This window comes from Podarcis bocagei, assembly GCF_964188305.1.
Source record: "Podarcis bocagei genome assembly, chromosome: 3".
Taxonomy (NCBI): Eukaryota; Metazoa; Chordata; class Lepidosauria; order Squamata; family Lacertidae; genus Podarcis; species Podarcis bocagei.
This window is the reverse complement of record NC_138127.1, coordinates 51,925,546-51,942,024: the sequence shown is the minus strand read 5'-3', so window position 1 is coordinate 51,942,024 and position 16,479 is coordinate 51,925,546. Positions and strand designations below refer to the sequence as shown.

At 44.0% G+C, this 16,479-nt stretch overlaps 2 protein-coding genes across 10 annotated transcripts in view; one reads left to right on the top strand and one right to left on the bottom strand.

Annotated features, from left to right (window-relative positions):
• The window catches only part of UST (uronyl 2-sulfotransferase), a 119,839-nt gene that overhangs the window by 8,208 nt on the left and 95,152 nt on the right, over positions 1–16,479 (bottom strand). The window lies entirely within an intron of this gene.
• LOC308582823 (uncharacterized protein) overlaps positions 1–16,479 on the top strand; it is a 156,182-nt gene that overhangs the window by 58,354 nt on the left and 81,349 nt on the right. Inside the window, exon 4 of one of the 9 annotated variants that reach the window (XR_014005863.1) lies at positions 7,385–9,056. The exons of 7 other annotated variants lie outside the window; for them this stretch is intronic. The gene's annotated coding sequence lies outside the window, so the exon portion shown is untranslated. Of the gene's footprint in view, positions 1–2,809; positions 3,837–7,384; positions 9,057–16,479 lie in introns of those variants that run through there. One more of the 9 variants, XR_014005864.1, reaches the window with a different exon arrangement.

Below are 16,479 nucleotides of genomic sequence, written 5' to 3'. Positions count from 1 at the left end.
GTGATTAAACAATAAAAATATCTTTAAAATACATACACAGACTGGTAAAGATCCCCACTTAAAAGGCTTGATAAAAGAAGAAGGTCTTCAAGCAGGTGCCGAAAATACACAAGAAATGATACCTGTCTAACACGCAAGAACACACTACACTAAAGGGTAGGTGCCACAACACTACATTGTGCAGAACGGACCTCCTTATTGTTGGACTACAACTCCTGTGAGTTGTAGTCCCAACAATATCTAACTGGGGACTCAAGGTTGAGAAAGTCTGATCTATACAGTAACATTCCAGTTATGTAATAAAAACAGGAAACAAATCAGTAATATCAAGTATATCAAGCAGTAAAATAAAGACAATTTATCAGGTGGAATTGGCTTAAAGCAGCAAACCATTGAACATAAGCAGTATGTGTAAGGGTTGTCACTTTATGGCAAAGCATGTACTTTGCATGCAGAAGGTCCCCGGTTCAATCTTTGGCACCTCTCAGTAGGGCTGGAAGAAACACCTGCCTGACACCTTGAGCCACAGCCAACAACTGTTGACAACATTGAGCTACAAAGACCAATGCTGCAAAGCCGCTTCCTACGTACCTAAGCTGCAAATACAGTGGCCTGGTTTGCATGCTATTGTAAATGATAGTTAGGCTAAACTATTGTTTGAATGTGAAGGCAAATGTGCAGCATCCTGGTGCATGCTGCTGAAATCATGGGTGTTTTGCTCCTTCCTCCACTCCTGCCACCTAAAACAAACCTCAGTAGGTTGCCAAAACGAAACCCACAAGCCTGGGTTTGGATGTAGCACTAAGCCAGACTATGGCTTACATCTCAGAAGCAAGAAGAGGAGCGTAGGAGCAACGTGGCTGTGATTTCAGGTGCCTGCACCAGCAAGCTGCATGTTCACATTTAAAAAAAGCACTTTAGTGCATGCTCTAGTTATCTCTCGCTTGGACTACTGCAATGCGCTCTATGTGGGGCTACCTTTGAAGGTGACCCGGAAACTACAACTAATCCAGAATGCGGCAGCTAGACTGGTGACTGGGATCAGCTGCCGAGACCACATAACACCGGTCTTGAAAGACCTACAGTGGCTCCCAATACATTTCTGAGCACAATTCAAAGTGTTGGTGCTGACCTGAAGGAGCGTCTCCACCCCCATCGTTCCGCTTGGACACTGAGGTCCAGCTCCAAGGACCTTCTGGCGGTTCCCTTGCTGTGAGAAACCAAATTACAGGGAACCAGGCAGAGGGCCTTCTCTGTAGTGGCACCCACCCTGTGTAATGCCCTCTCACCAGATGTCAAAGAGAAAAACAACTACCAGACTTTTAGAAGACATCTGAAGGCAGCCATGTTTAGGGAAACATTTAATGTTTGATGCACTATTGTATTTTAATATTTTGTTGGAAGCAGCCCAGTGATTGGGGAGGCTCAGCCAGATGGGCAGGGTATAATAAATAAATAAATAAATAAATAAATAAATAAATAAATAAATATTAGATTAGCTATCATTTAAAGTAACATGGATTTGTTTTGCTGCTGGAAAATATATTGGCCCTGAAGATAAACGCAAGTGAACTGAAAAGAAACCTTATATTAGCATTGTAACAGAAAGATTACAGCTTGAAGTAAGTTTTAGAAAGCAAAATTACAACTGTATCAAACCAAAAAATTTAGATGGCATATTTCTATAAAATAGTAGTTTATAATATTAATAAATAAGTAGGAAAACCCCCCGACAAGTCAGCAGTTGTTCAGTTCTTTCACACATAAAAAACCTCTTGAGACAATCATGGCAGCAGGAGTTAATTTTCAACACAGAAACTACAGAATCCCCAAATCTCTTTATAAAGGGCTTGCAATTTCCAGGTCACCAGGGCAAGGCTCCTTCTGCCAGTTTTTTTGTTCAGCATCACAATACCATGGCAATGTAAGGCAGGACACCAAATTAATCACATGCTTTTATTTTGTTTTTCTCTTGTAAGTTCAGTGATTAACAGTAACATTACTGACAGTTACACATTAGGAAAACAGCTCCCATTTCCCCTTCACTCAAGTTTGAACATTTCACAGCACTTATTATATATACTAAGTCTGAGGGTGGTCAAAGGCTGGGGACATCTGGCATTTAAAAAAGGAAAGGAGACAGACAGACAAAAGAATATCAGAATGGGAAATGAAACACTGTCTCTTTAAAGTACACTGCTTTTGACACGGAGCCTGACTGTTCTGGCCAACAGCCAGTAAGTTAGAATAAAGGCTTTCCTCAACCCAACCCTACAGGGAAAGAGTATCTACTGCTAAAAACTAAGGCATGCTTCAGAAAAGTAAAGTAAGCAAACAAAATGAAAAGAGGTGGGGGGCGGGGAGATCCCAAAGTTTCAAAATTCCCAAGTGAAATCAATGCAGCTTTTTCCCAGGCTTCCGATGTCTTTTGGAAAGGGAACCCTTGGCTCCATTCCTCACCTAGACTAAGATGAAATAGGGAAAAGAGGATGGTGATGGGGTGTGTGTGAGAGAGAGGGGGGAGAGAGAGAGAGATCAGCAGAGTTCTCATAGTCTTTGTACATCTCCAATGCTCTCTCTAGACTGGTGACTTTCCTAATAGGAAGGAAAATTGGGTTTTATGAATTACCTTTACACAGATCTTTCCAGCCAGTAGTGTTAACGTACAGGCCACTCCTATATCTGGCCAGTAGGAGGCAAGTTTCTTTTTAAAAAAACAACCCTAGGAAATGTTGCTTCTTGACACAATGGTGAAATTACAAATTTCCTTTCATAGCACAAACATTGCCTTTGCTCATTTTAATTGCAGAGCTAAATCATGTTTACAGTAATCATTAGAGGGCTGCTGAAAACACATTACTATTGGTGAGCAAATCTACACCCTATGCTTGGGCTACATACTGTGTGGGCTACCACCATTGCGAATCTTCACATCCAGGCAAGCCGCCTCCGTCAATGTGAAGTGTGTGGCTTGAGAGCGATACAAAAATGTTCAGAAGTGACAATCTGAGTGTGGACAAGAAAGCTGGGTGTGTGTGGATCATACAGCCAATGCTTTGTTTCTGATCAACAGCTTGGATGGTGATGTCAGTGGGCATTAGGACAAGAGTTTAACAAAACATTACTGTGGGGAGAAACCTTCATTTGAGTGAGGAAGTTGTTAAGGGTTGGGGTGATATACCCTTTGATCTGTACTGTTTCAACCATCTCCTGTCCCTGGTATTTGCTGTATGGTGGAGGGGAGACTAGAGGGGCCTGTATTTTTTACACCCTTGTTACAAATGGGTGTGGCTATGTAGGGTGTGTGTGATTTAGATTAGTACATAAAGTGTGTATGATGGGAGTTTGAGAGAGACAATTGATCCCTAATGCCTCAACAGCTAAATCAAATTAGCAGCTCAATACTGCAGCTGTATTTAATTTTTAAAATGCAAAATGTTGTTGGCCCTTAGTTGGCTTTTATATGGCTCACAGTTGTTTCTGGCAAAAATTGCTATGTGTAAGCTGGATGAAGCGATCATGTTGTGAATGTCTAGAACCTCTTTGGTAACTCATACACAGTGTTAGAAACTGAGATGTGAAAGCTAGGAGCTAAATGCTTTATAACAAGAACACAAAGCTGAAAATGAATGAACTGCAGCTAAAATATAATGTTCATTTTTCTCATAGTCTAGTCCTTCCCCTGCCCACCCCCCTAATATTCTTAAGAGGGTCTCTTCTCCAGTCTTCAGAGAGTAGCTGGAAGTGTAGAGACATAAAAAGACTCTCCTTTTCTTCCACTCTAATTTGAAATCTTAGGCGCATTACTGTGCCCAGAGCTCAGAAACTGCTTGTGCTAATAAAATTCCCTGTCACAAAATGTGTCTAGAACAATGGGAGTTTTGAACACTGCTCATACAGAGTTGAATCAAAAATTCCAAAGAATCCAGCTCCAGAAACTGGGTGTAACATCATAGATTCTGTGCCAGCCACCTTTTACATTTCTATGCATCAAGTTAATCGCACTCAGGAAGATGAATTGGTGCTGCCTTGACCCCACAGCAGGACTACCTGGATTTGAACCTGCCCATTGGGTTTGCACAGCTAGCCCTCCCAACTACACACAGGAATACTGGAACTCAGTTGTTTATATCCTCTACCCTTGCCTCCACAATAGCATTGCTATGTACTACTGAAAACCAGATGAAGAGAATCTACCCTTAGTTGGCTGCCATACACTAAGAAACAACTTTTATTATTTCCAAATAAAAGGACTCTGGCCATTGGCCATAAAGTTTCTCAGACTAAACTTCATGAGGTGGCTGTCATTTGTCTGCAGTGTTGCTGACCCAGTCAAAGCTAGGTGAGACAAAAGATTAGTAGCATGAACAAAGGCATCAAGCCAAACTTGGGGGCGGAGAATAGCCAACAAGTTGCTGGTTGAACACACGGCTCTGCTTTAGTCATGCACTATTAACATGAGAAGGAAAAGTCAGACTAGAAAGCATCAGAGCTTCTTCCTGATACAAGGCATCAGCTTATTTGAGTTATTACAAGGCACTGGGTACCAACAGCTTAAATGTATCCCAGTTATGCACAAGAGGCGCAGTAGTAGAGATCAACTATTCTGACAAGAGTAGATTTCCAAGCAGCTGATTATCTCAGAAGAAAATTAATTTAAAGTGACATCCAATGATGTCCATCGGCTCACGCAGCAGAAATCTGGTTGTGCAATGGGACTTCTATTTTTTATTTTATATATATAAAAAACCATTTTCTCCTCCCTCAGCCCACTGTACCCCAATCCTCCAAAGCATGTCTTGGGACACATAGTGGGCTGCAGGGGTAGGGAAGGAAAGACAAGCCCTGTTGTGTGAGTGGCTGGGTGCCTGCTTGTGCTATATTACATCTCAGACTTTTTGCCACCTGCTGAAAATTCAGATAAAAAGTTAACGTAAGCTCACAATGAAGTGTTTTGAAAAGCCTGGATGGTTAGAGTGTGATGCTGATGATGCCAAGGTTGCAGGTTTGGTCCCTGTATGGGTCGGCTGCATATTCCTGCACTGCAGGAGGTTAGACTATGAATAATCTAGGAAGCTATTCTGAGTCTGAAGCATGATATTCTGCAATCACTTTCATATCATTGAAACATCACCTTGATTATATAATAAACAATAGCCAACAGTCAACTATAGTAGTCCATAAGCTTATTTGTTCTTAAAGTTCATCCTACCTCCAGTCCCAATTATAACATATTAGCTAGAAATCAAGTACAGTGGTACCTCAGGTTAAGTACTTAATTCGTTCCGGAGGTCCGTACTTAACCTGAAACTGTTCTTAACCTGAAGCACCACTTTAGCCAAAGGGGCCTCCTGCTGCCGCTGCGCCACCGGAGCACGATTTCTATTCTCATCCTGAAACAAATTCTTAACCTGAAGCACTATTTCTTGGTTAGCGGAGTCTGTAACCTCGAGCGTATGTAACCTGAAGCGTATGTAACCTGAGGTACCACTGTACTGTAAAACTTGCCTACCAGTTGACTCGTTCCAACTGCTTCCTTTTTGGCTGAGTAACACATTAAATGATATAAACTGCAAGCCCCTCCACAAGTCTTGTAGAGAACGGGCACATTTAGAAGCCATAAAGACAACCTAAATACACCAACCAATGCAAAGATAAAGTACAAGATCCAGAAAACCCAATGCCAACAGCCACAGTCTCTCCAGAGCGACTATGAAGGAGGAAACAGAAAGAACAGGAACATAGGCTAGGAAGCATGGAAAAGTGACTTTACTACATAACCAGGTAGGCTAGTACATATCAGGATTAGAAATGTATTTGCAAAATGGATTGATCGTATCTCTTTCTTGTCAAGCCAAAATTTGTAGTTGCCTGCCTGCCCCACCTGGGGCATTTCCCATGTGGCTGGGATTATGGTGCCTGAAGACATGCTGCTTGTCACATAGGCAAGGGCAGCCCATGTTCCCTCCCTGGCTTTCCCCAAGGGAACATGTGCTGTGTTGTGGGCTGCTGCCTCGAGAACATGACAACCAGCATTCCCCACTTGTTTGACTCTCCTTGGGCAAAGTGCTTTCTTTGGGCACCTTGGCTATGCAGCTGCCAAACAATCCCCAACCTTTCTCCCTACTTTGAAGCCAAATAGGTGGCAGGGATCACTGGGCAATACTCTTCCACCTCAGCAGCTTCAAAATTGGGGGAAAGGGCTGGGTGCTCATCATGCTTACTAAAGAATAGGACCACACCCGCTGCAGCAAACATATTTATTTGTTAAAGCCTGATTGCTCATTATTAGCACCAATGTCAATGTAATACTAAACCATGATTAAAGCCAACAAAGGAATGAGAAAATCTGCACAAGATGGGTTGGCTCCCAATTTACAAAGTACCATTTGAGAGACCCAGGATTACATCTGCAAAGTCCCCAGGAAGCTAAATATTAACCCATCACCTAACATTAAGAGAAGTTTCACCTACTTCATTTCTGCATGCCAAACTGCTGTTAAAAAGCATAGAGAAGGGTCAGGTTTTTAATAAAAATGTTAGCCGTACTAATTTGTCCCATGAGCAAATTTCCAAGCCCAGTAGCCTCGGAAAAACGCATTCACGTCAAATTTAAATGAAGGCCCCATTAAGATTACAGCAGGGGGGGAAACAGAGTGCTTTTGGCTGTGCAATATTCATTACTCGTGTGGAGGTTGCACTTCTCCCCTTTTTAACAAAAGGGAGCTTGAAACAAATACTCTCTACACACTACACCTTTAAAGCACTTTTGAAGTGTATTTCCCATCCTTTGGAGAAGAATTGTCACTCTGCGAAGAGTAAACTGCAGGGCTCAGAATTCTTTGAGGGAAAGAATGTGCTTTAAAGGTGTGTATATGCAGCCATGTATGTAGGGGCAGCGGTGACTAACCTGTGGCCTGCATCAGGCACACCATAGGTTTTTTATCTGTGTCCCTACTACCCACCCCAATTTGTTATTTAATTTTAAAAAATACTTTAAAAATATTACTGACTTCTCCTGTAGGTTCTGTCTTGTAGGTCCTGCACTGTGATACTTCAGTGCCAAGAAGGCTCCCCCCAAATAAATTTGTCACTTAAAAAAACAATAATATAGTGGAACCTTGGTTCTTGAACAGCTTAGTTGATGAACAAATCAGCCCCCCAACACTGAAAACCTGGAAGTAAGTGTTAGTGTTCTGGTTTTTGAATGTTTTTTGGAAGCCGAACGTCCAACAGTTTCTGCTTGAGTGCAGGAAGCTCCTGCAGCCAATTGGAAGCCGTGCCTTGGTTTTTTAACATTCTGGGAGTCGAATGAACTTCCGGAATGGATTAAGTTCGAGAACCAAGGTACCACAGTACATATATTTACTGACTGTTTCTACAGGTCCCCTTTTGGAAAGCACTCTTGAAGACTGCAGTTCTCACCATACTTCTACGCTTCAGCCATACCCACTTTTGATGTGTGTCCTCTATAGAGAGTTGGCCACAGGTCCAAAAGAGAGGTTAGCCATCTCTGATGTATGGTGTGGATACTAAAACATTAGAGCTACTGGTATTTAGAAGATGACAAGGACATGTACCACATTTATTATGTCAATGAAGCTGAAATATAACCTTCCGCAGGCAAGTTATCAAAATTATTTATATGTTTATAATTTATTATTAAATTTGTTTCTAGAAGCTGCCTTGAATATTGTGAATGAGGTGACACATTTAAAAAATACAAAATTAGATGTTTGTTTCAGCAATTCTAAGAGCCAGAAGTGACATCTGATTTCTACAATGTTTCTTTGTGCTTTGATTTATTACTTAATACCATAATTTGATGCTTTATAAAATAATGAGACATCTGCAACATGGAGAAATGAGGCATAATCATAAGAAGAAAATGCACCCATTCAAGTTAACTACAAAAAAGCTGAAGAATTCAAAGGACCAAAAATCAAAGGGGAGTGAGTTACATTAGAAAAGCAGTCACAAATACTTTTAGGACACTCCAGCTGTTCTTGCAAGGGAAAAAAAAAGATTTGAACTTCTGGAATTTATTAAGCTTGGTAAGCTTATTGGAACAGGAAAAATGCCTAGGTATTTGCTTTTGCCAAATGAAATTTAAAGCAACTCTGAAACTATAAATCTGTTTTCAAGTCTTATTTTTTTTCAAACTGTAATCCTAGACGTTCACATTTTAATATTTTAAAATAGAACTTCTCAGAACAATTTTAACCAAACAAACTAATGACAAGACTGAGAAAGTGGTCTGCCTCAGTATTTATCCAGTAAAGATCAGCATAATCTACTAGTGTGAACTTCAGTTTTGCTGTTTGTGCAATATCTAAAAAAAGTAAACATGTCAATCTCAGTTTGTAGGATACTAGTACTCAAGCATTCCAAACAGTTACCTAAGGTTCAAACATTTACCTATGACTCCTCCATTATGGGGGATCCAATTGCTTTACATTTTATCTGGTGCAGAGTGGGCAGAGGGAGTACTGTATTTTTCCATCTATAAGATGCCCCCATGTATAAGGGGGGAAATGAGGGAGATCTATCCATGTATAAGATGCCCCCAAATTTTGGACATTATTTTTTAGGGAGAAAAACCTAGTCTTATACATGGAAAAATACGGTAATTAAAATGGTTGCCTGCCAACCACAAGATCAAGGTGGCCCAACAGGTAGCCCTCAACACCATTTTTGGCAGCCCTCAACAACACTGAAGCCTCCCCTCCCTGCAAGCCCATGTGCTGCCTTCCCAAAGCTGGGTAAGGAGGCACTGGGCTTTGGGAAGGAGACAATGAAGGCTCTGACGTGGTCCTAGAGTCCTCCCGCCAGCTAGTGCTCTCTCGGGTTTGGAAAGGAGGTAAGAGGGTTCTAGGACCCTGCCATAGGGCTGGGGGGAGCGTCAAATTTTGGCCTCAACCCCCCCCCCCAAAGTGTGCAGCCCATGGTTCCATGTCAAAGTACTCTTGTGGCCCACTTGGTATGAAAAGTTGGAGTAATGTACTCCTTAGTTGCTTCATCACTGTAGAATGACAAAGGGCTAGTAACAGAGGGGCAGGGAGACCATCCTGCTTCCTAAAAATGAAATGCTTTAATAGGTCCTAAGTTTTTTTTATAAAATCCTGCCCCAACTGCCCAAGTCATTAAAATATAGCAAGCTTGCAGCTAACTCACTACTTGGCTGCAAAAGAGAGACTGTATCATCAGTGCAACTTTAAGTCACCTGCATTGAAGTTTGAACAAAACACACAATGGAAAAAAATAGCTGAAGCCACCAAAGTTTGAACTGTCTCAAGTTACAACCATGAAAAATCTGCTGAGTATGATTTCTAACAAAACACTAACATGTGGAGAGGGAGTTTGCTTGCAATTCAGCTCAGATTTGCAAACACCAGCAAGCTTTTGGTGAATCACAACGGAGACTCAGACTTATGAAAATATTTTAAACCATTACAGCTTTGTACAGATTTAATGGTTATTTAATAGGTTGTTTAATGTTTATAAACCCGAGTTTATCTCTGATTGCATAAAGTGATAACACAAGCATGAATAACTGAGTTTTCAATACCACATGACTATTAATGTACGAGGAAGAGAGGGGTCATACAGACACATCCTGTCTGTACTGATGCAGTCTGCGTCAGCCCCTTTCCAAGGCTCTCCTGCAATAGGACAGCCACCCAAAAACGCCTAGACTGTCCCTGTAAGCTGGGACCCTGATCTCATTTGGCAGGCTTCCTTACTGCAGACATTCCTCCAACCCCAGGGAGCCTTGGAGAGGAGCTGGAATGGGATGCAGGGGCACACATGGATAAACATATGCAGGCCTGCTCTCCTGCCTGGCACATGGTCCTGGAGGCTCAAATAGTGCTACAGGCAACAATCCAAAACATAAATACCTTAAAACAATAAAATGAAAATAACAACCAGAACTAACACTGCAGCTCACAGTTGATCTCATCTAGATTAACCCCCTTCAAAGGGTTGGGTGAAGAGGACTTCAAAAACCAGTTAGCAAAAGTGCCAGTTGTATCTTGAGAGGGAAGTTCTATAAATGAGGTGTCACCACAGAGAAGGCCCTACCTTGTGTCACTGTAGGCTTTACCCAGCGGTTAGACAACAGAAGGACCTCTCCTGCAGATCTCAATACAGAGGTGTTCCTTTAAGTATTTGGGTCCCATGTTATTTAGAGCCTTAAACTGTAATCCTAATCTCAATTACCTGGGAGTAAATCTAAGATAGCAGCAGTCTCCTGAAATACAACACTTAAAAAAAACAACCCAACCATATTTTAAAGCACGTCTTGGGGCAACTTTGAAAGAATGATCACAAAGAACCCCCTTTGGTCTTCAACAGGAATATGATGCAACCTCAAGCGCCTACAGCTGGGGATGTAACTTATGTTTTCAATGTCTATTCTGTACTTGGTATCTATTCCTCCTCTTGTTATACAAATAGTTCATTTATTTGTTAAGGAACTCTGGCAACTACTGTTGACTCTCAAAACTGCTAAAACCATTTCCCCCTGAAAAGGATGCCTGAAGCTTAAACTCCTACATCTCCTATTCACTAATTTCCATCTCACATTTTGGAATAAGTTATGTTCATACATCATTTTCTTCACAATAATTTCCTCACTTTGTCCTTTATCTGCTGCACAAACCACCTTAGAATTCCTAATATAGAAATCCAATAGTTTAAGGGAAGAACTGTGTTACGTGTACCCTTTAATTGTATTTTTTCAGAAAAGAAACGTTCCCCTGGTATCTATGATATATTAGCACAAGCTACTTAATGAACAGAGGAAATAGGCAAGAGTATGGGGGGATGGATGGGACTTTCGGGTGTCAAACTTTTACCGGTTAACTTCTTTTCCCAAAATGTTAGTAAAAAGACTCTACTGTATGTTTACTTTAAATATTAGAATACATGGAGACACATTGCAGTGATTAATATGTTCCCAAATGTCTTTTCATGCTTGCCCTGTTTTGCTCCTAAATGAGGTTTAACCCCCAATGGAATTCAAGTATTCCAGAACTTTTTTGAGTCTGCTTGCATAAAGAAGCATTCTAAAGAGCATATTTGAACTCTGCTTCAAAGCACAACCCCTTGTGCTAAAATTCATATACAGCGGTTATTCTTAGGAATTCATTTCTAGGTATTCATTGGTTCTTCCTTCACCAATTACAAACCAAAACATTAATCTGCCATTATCAAATGCTAGCAAAATATACCAAAGTACTGTGTGACATCTGTCTGTGAATTACTGAAAGGCACGTAATATACAGCATATGTAAGTTCTTCTCTGCACAGGAGACAAAATTGCTTTGTGCTCGTTTCAGATTAATGTATTAAAATTATTTTTCTTTAACAAGTGGAATATGCAATAGCATACAGCGAGATCAACACATCTCTGAAATATACTTATTTTATACTAAATTAGAACTTGTCAAAAATTTCATTCTATAAGCTCCTTTGAAAAGAACAAACAAATGCTTCACCTCTGCTAATGGAAGGCAATACTATCCCCCTCCACTTTCTGCACCTCCTAAAAAGCTGCTATGTGGCAAGTTGGGGGCCCCTCCAGAGTAGATTTGGAAGTGAGGGTGTAGCGGGAGATGGGGTTACCAAAAATGGTCTCCCTCTTCCATTTCACTGACAGGTTCAGTTGAAGGGAAGTGTTAGTTATCACCCAGGGTTTTTTGTTCCTGCAGAATAACTCCATTATTAAAATGAGTAGAGGACTTACAAGTTGTGCTACAAGTTAAAGAGAAAACAATAAAACTCACAACATTGAGAGATTACTAAGCGAACATGCTATATGCCATCAGTCAATGTCTAAAACAGGCAAAATTTGTGCTGGAATTTCTTTTATTAAAAGCACAAAGACCTTGCTAAAGAGTATTAAAATTTCAGTCAATAGAGCATAACTGGCCAAACTAATGTGTCAAAGGAATTGGGGTTGCTTGTGTGTAAACCTCCAGCTGTTCCAAACTGCTTAGGGGTGGTTGTGTCTTTCCCTAACTGAGCAGCCCTTGGCGCTGCTGCTCAGTCGCTAGCAGAATCCGTGAGTGGGCATCTCCTAAATTTCCTCCAGCATAAGAATTCCTTAACGGACAACCTTCGCCTCGCCTCTCTGCATGGAAGCCTTCTGCGCAGAGTGGGCGTGCCGAGTGGTGGTCCTCCACCCTTCTTACTGACTTCACTGGAAGAGTCTCGGAGCCTCACCTCCGAGATGCTCTCTGCCTCTCCCTTCTTCCTGGTGTCACCTGGACTTCCTTCACCAGATGACGTTCTCTCTCTTCCCTTACTCGTTCCCTCTCCTGCAGAATCTGGGAGCCTCGCCTCTCCCCTCTGCTCTGATGTCAGTTCCCTGACATCCACCTCCCTCCCAGGGCCCTCCAACCCCCCCGTCCTTTCCTCGGACGGTGATGCAGGAAACCCCCGGAAGGAACTCTCCCCTCCATCTGATGATTCAAACACCCCTCTCCATTTGCTGCTGTCTCTTCTCTCTCCCCAATCTCCCCAGTCGGATTCTTCTTCGGACAATTCCCCTTCCTCCTCTTCGGAGGTGGGAAAACCCTCAAACTCTTCCTCTTCATCGGTGGTGCCAAATTGCTCCCCCCAGAACCTCTCTGGTGGTTTGGGCTTTCTCGGATACCTGCTATGAAACTCCTCCTGTAGATACGCATCCCTAATCTCTTCTGCTGGGACCCATGCGTTTTCCGCTTCTGGCTCCCCCTCCCTTGGTCTCTCTGGTGTGGGTAAGGGCTCCAGTAACCCCGCAGGTGCTGTCCTCTCCCCCTTCGCTCTCTGGCAGCACTGGCACCCGCGTACATATTCCTTCACATCTTCCCTCACCCGTGGCCACCAAAACTGCCTGGTGACCAGTAGCATTGTCTTATGTTGGCCAAAATGTCCTGCCGTGGGGTTGTCATGCAGTTGTTTGAGTATTCTGCTCCTCAAATCCCCCTCCGGTATGTACAATGCACCCTTATAGTACAATGCCCCGTCCTTTACTTCAACCCCCCCCCCCTGAGTTTCCCCAGTAATACCAATTTCCCTGATCTTGGTTTGTGCATACTGATCATCCCTCGTCAAACCGGCCAGCTCTTGCTTCCCTACGAACACTCCCCCACACACCCATCTGTCCTCGGGTATGACATAACGTGCTTCTGGCCCTCCCTCCCCTTCCTCGTATTCGGGCTTGCGGGAGAGGGCGTCTGCTCTGACATTTTCCTTCCCAGGCACGTACCTAATCTCAAAATTAAACTTGGAAAACTCCTGAGCCCACCGCACCTGTCGTTGGTTCAGTACTCTCGCCGTTCTCCAATATTCCAGGTTCTTGTGGTCAGTACACACCTGGACTTAGTGCTGTGCGCCTATGAGAAAATGTCTCCATCGTCGAAAGGCCTCGTGAATTGCCAGCAGTTCCCGATCGTACACTGAATAGTTTTGCTCTGACTTGTTCAGCTTCCTGGAAAAGAAGGCACACGGCTTCCACTGTCCCCCATTTCCCTGCTGGAGCAATATGCCTCCTACAGCTCTGTCTGACGCGTCCGTCTCTAGCCTCATTGGCTTCCGCAGATCCACATGTAGGAGCTGCTCTTCCGACACGAAAGCCCTCTTAAGCTTTTCAAAGGAACGCTGGGCCTCTTCCGTCCATTCGAACTTCTTACTGCTGAGACAATCCGTTATGGGTGCCGTTAGATGGGCGAAGTTCTTGATGAACTTCCTGTAGAAATTTGCAAACCCCAAGAACCTCTGCACGTCCTTCCTGTTCTTGGGAGGCTTCCATTCTAGCACGGCCTGCACCTTGCCTGGGTCCATTGCCAGACCTTTGTCTGACAACCTGTAGCCCAGGAACTCCACCTCTCGGGCATGGAATTGGCATTTCTCCAGTTTGACCCACAGCTGATGCTCCTGCAGCCTTTTCAGCACTTCCCTGACATCTTTCACATGCTGCTCCTCGTTCTCTGAGTAGATAAGCACGTCGTCCAGGAAGGCCACACAATTCTTGTACAGCAGGGACCCCAGCACGTGGTGCATGAATGCTTGAAATGTGCTGGATCCCGATTGTAATCCGAAGGGCATAACGAGATACTCAAAGGCCCCCAGAGGGTTGAACATCGCGGTTTTCCATTCATCCCCCTCCCTCATCCTTATCAAATTGTACGCCCCTCGAAGGTCCAACTTGGTAAAAACCTTCCCTTTCCTTACCCTGGCCAAAATGTCATCAATCCTGGGCATTGGGAAGGTCACTGGTTCCGACACCCGGTTGACGGACCTGTAATCTACGACTAAGCGGGGTTCTTTGGAGTCTCTTTTGTCCACAAAGAACACTGGACTGCCCCCCACTGCCCTTGATTCACGTATAAAGCCCCTCTTCAGATTCTTGTCAATGAACTTCCGCAACTCCTGCATCTCCCTGTCTGACATGGCGTACAGCTTACACACTGGTAACTGAGCCCCTGGGAGTAGGTTGATCTGACAGTCAAAGGGCCAGTGAGGGGGTAGTCTATCCGCCTCTTTCTCACTGAAGACTTCTTCCAGGTCTGCATACTGAGGTGGTACTCTCACCTTTTCTCCCACCGCCATCCCTGCCACCCTGGCTACTGCCATCCTCGGGGTTTCCCCTTCGTGGCAGTGCTCTACGCAGTGAGCTGACCCAAAGGTGACTGTCCGCTGGTGCCACCCTACTACTGGGTCGGGCAGTACCAGCCAACTCATTCCCAGTATGATAGGTGGTCCTGCTAAGGTGGCTACGTGAAAAGCAATTGTCTCAGTGTGTCTGGAAACTGTCATTTTCATGGGCGGGGTCTGGTGGGTCACTTCCCCTCCCAAAAGTTCTCTCCCATCAATCGTGGTTACTTGCAGGGGATGTTCTAGAGGCACCACCTGTAGCTGGTGTTCTAGCGCAAAATCCTTGCTAAAGAAGTTACAAGAGCTGCCTGAATCCAGCAGCGCCTTCACTTTGATGGGGTGTCCGTTTGGGAGTTCTAGCACCACCTCTATGGCGATGGCTGCTCGGGGGGGGGTCTGGTTTGGGCACTTCTACTGGTTGCTCGCCTGGCTGCTGTGCCCGCCTTCCTGCAGCCAAGCACTGCCGTTTCCCGGCGCCTCCTTCTTTTCCTCCTCACTCCCCACTGCCCCCACCATTCCTTGCCATGCCTTCTTCTGAGGGCATGCTCTGGCAAAATGTCCCGGCTGCTGGCATAGGAAACACCTCTTACTGGTTTTCCCCTCCTTCTTACGCACCTCGCTGGAGTTTGAAAACCCCCGTGCGCTCGCTCCTCCAATCTCCATTGGCTCCTCGGGTGGCACAGTAGACGCTGGCACGTCTGGAATGCGGTTGTCATGCCAACGCTCTGCTCTCCCTTCCCGCCTTTCCAGAGCGCGCGTCTCTTGTCGGACTCCTACAGCGAGCGCCAACTTGGTCAGCTGGTCCATCGATTCCAGGCGGGGTGAGCGGGAAAGTTCGTCTCTCACCCAAGAGGATAAGCCCTCCTCAAATAACATTTGTACTGGTTCCAAACTCAGATCCCACCCAAGTTTATGGATCAGCATAGCAAATCTCGACCAGTACTCTCTCACTGACTGGTTTCCTTGTTTGCACCCATTAGTTCTTTGCGAGTCACATTCTGTTCAACATCGCTCGAGAACATGTGATCCATCGCACTAAACACTTAAGCTCACTAATGCACTCAAGGTCATCAGGGCAGTATGTGAAACACTGCATAGCCATTGATAGGTTTGGTGGCATAATCAGTGCTAGGAATCAATTTCTAGGAAGAAAGATACCAGGGTTGAGTTGGGCTGCAGAAGTCACCCTCTGATCTGGAAGTCTGTTCCCTTGTTGTTGTTGTGTGTGAACTCTCTGTAATAATGCACAACTAAAGGAAATGAATTCTGCATCCCCTCAAGAGCACATGACGCTTTAGTACTGAAAGCAGATGCCCAATGCTGACCCTGGAACAAATTAAGACATGAGCATAGCAAATTTATCAACACAACCAACAATTTTGAACAAATAAATCCTAGTTTAAAACAAGTCTCCCAAGGCCATGTTTGGGTATCTTAATAAACTGTAAACACGCCTAAGTGAGCCTTGGGCGCATATGGCTGAGGGAAGAATTCAGAAGCTTTAGTGTCCATTGACACTTTACCATAGTTTGTTGTTTCATCAAAGAAGAAGAAGAAGAGTTTGGATTTGATATCCGCTTTATCACTACCCGAAGGAGTCTCAAAGTGGCTAACATTCTTCTTTCCCTTCCTCCCCCACAACAAACACTCTGTGAGGTGAGTGGGGCTGAGAGACTTCAGAGAAGTGTGACTAGCCCAAGGTCACCCAGCAGCTGCATGTGGAGGAGCGGAGACGCGAACCCGGTTCCCCAGATTAAGAGACTACCGCTCTTAACCACTACACCACACTGGCTCTCAGCAACGAATGATACTTAATGCCTGAAAAAAACATGAAAC